The sequence below is a fragment of the Meleagris gallopavo genome, chromosome 12 (genome assembly GCF_000146605.3).
Source record: "Meleagris gallopavo isolate NT-WF06-2002-E0010 breed Aviagen turkey brand Nicholas breeding stock chromosome 12, Turkey_5.1, whole genome shotgun sequence".
In the NCBI taxonomy this organism is placed as follows: domain Eukaryota; kingdom Metazoa; phylum Chordata; class Aves; order Galliformes; family Phasianidae; genus Meleagris; species Meleagris gallopavo.
Genome location: NC_015022.2, coordinates 5,949,047 through 5,951,312, shown reverse-complemented (window position 1 = coordinate 5,951,312; position 2,266 = coordinate 5,949,047).

Genomic DNA, 2,266 nt, shown 5'->3' with positions numbered 1-2,266 from the left:
GCGAGCGGCTGCTGAGCCGGGAGACCGAGGAAGAAGAGGGAAAGAGCGAGGGGCCGCCTCCTGCCCGTCCTGTCCCCGGGGCGTCCTCGCACCTCGCCTTGCCCTCCGCAAAGAGACTGTGCTAGTCTAGCTACTGCTTTTCACGTGCCTTTCGTTGTGATACTTCGCATTATTATTTGCTGAAGGGATAGCAGTAGAATTTACTTCAGCCCCCAGCGACTTCTCAGGTACCCCGGTTCCAGCTACTCTATGTATACAGGTGTAGTCTTTCAGTTAAAACCTCCCTGCGCCAAGCAGTCTCTCACTTCCACTTTTCCAGTTGAAAGGTAGCGGTTAGGGACATGCCTCCGGACACACCTGAATGTTGCCCTTTTCCACTCCCAATCACTTAGAAAAACAGAAGCCTGTAAGAACATGGACTTGCAGAACATGTAGCAGAGAAGGGAAAATCATGGGTACAGGAGTCTCTGTCAAGAAAAACCTCCTCCTTTAGAAACAGAATTCTCGACTGAAATTAGCCTGCTACAGATGACAATCAGTTACAGATACAGCAGCACTAAATTTTCAGGAAGTCACAAGAAGGAAATGAAATATACTGTAAAGCTTTTGCACTGATGCAGCACATCCAGGGAAGTACAGTTGGTGATGCATCTGAGGACAGTTTTGTAGATACGGATTTTCAGATCATAAGCAAATGGCATTAGATGGTTAGGAAAGAAAACCAGGCCAGTTACTTGAATTCCAGCTCTACTTGAACCTCAGTATCAGTTTGGAATATTGTCGAAATCCCTTCAAAGAAATCCCACCTTATTTCCCATTGCAGCTGAGGAGGAAGACATAAATGAAAAAGTTGCCAGCTGTTCCTTAGCTAGTTCTTTGCTGCACATGCAGTGAGCTACAAGCTTTTGTCAATTCACCAATACAAAGACCAGCATTATTTAAGTGCAGCAAGCGAAGATAAATTGTCATATATGTGAGGAACAGACCCCAAACAAATCACAGTTACAGAAAAAGATACTTCTGTCTTTTGCTCTTAATGTGACTGCACATGGATTTGTACTACTGATAATTCCTAGATAGTCATAGTTCTATAAAAGGCAGATCATATGCATTCAATATCTGCTTTGGTAGAGCTTTGTCTTGAGAAAGAACTCTATTTGTGAATACTTGAAAATACCCTCAGGTAACTACTCCAGAGCTGTCTGGACTGAAGATATTTATTTTTTAACTTCAGAGAAGTTATACAGGTGTAGAAGTCCAAGTGTGGTTTGATCTGAAGGTTCTAAGTTGGCCAACTGGTAACACAGAGTTGGAGATTCACTGAGATAACTGCTTGGGAAAAGTGGTCACCTCTCTCTCTCTCTTCCAGGCAAAGCCAGTATAACCGTAGCAGAGGTCTGAAGGGCTTCACTTGACCTCAGCAAAGAAAAAGGTGCCTAGAGACACTCAGGGAGCAGCCTTCCTATTGAGACAGTTTCCTTATTCTTCACCTTTTATTACCACTAGCAAAATTTTCTCTTATGAGTCTATAATGGGAAGATATGTTTTGAGCAGTCAAATTCCCAGACAAATGCAGAAAGACTGGATCTCTGAGGTGTGTTAACATACTTTGGGGAAATTATGTTCACACTCAGCAGAAATGGCAGTATCTCCACTAGCAGCAGCCTCAATGATTTAAGAACCAAAATTCTTCAGTCCAAAGAGATACAATCAATAAGTACTGTGATCTATCTGAAAATCTTCCTCATCTTTGAACTAGAAAGTAGGTGTGTAGCAGTCTACAAAGACCAGTAACTCATTCAGAGGTTTTAAATTTCCTTCTAGCGAAAGCAAGTGTGCATGCGACTGACACTTCCTGCAAAATTTACTGCATTCTTTCTGTGACCACATATGGATGCAGGGTTGAATGAACAATAAATAAATGTACCTTCACAACTTCTGTTCTACACAATTCATTGGTCCTGGCAGCTGAGTGGGTGTCAGCATAACATGACTCTGGAAGTAGACAGGGAAGACAGGTTCCTGTCATGATGAAAGTGATCTGACTTCTCCCTGTCCGTTCACATAAAGCACCACTACTGCTACTGTGTTGTCTCTCATCACCTATCTTGCATTGCTGTGGGTCAGTGGCAGAAATGATTACAAAATATGCAAATTACTTTGAGCTCAAAAATATCTTGGTACGGTAAAACTCATTTCCTGACTACTACTAAACTCAAATGCCTCATGTGTTCTCACCTTCCAAGGATGGAAGCAGGTATCCTCT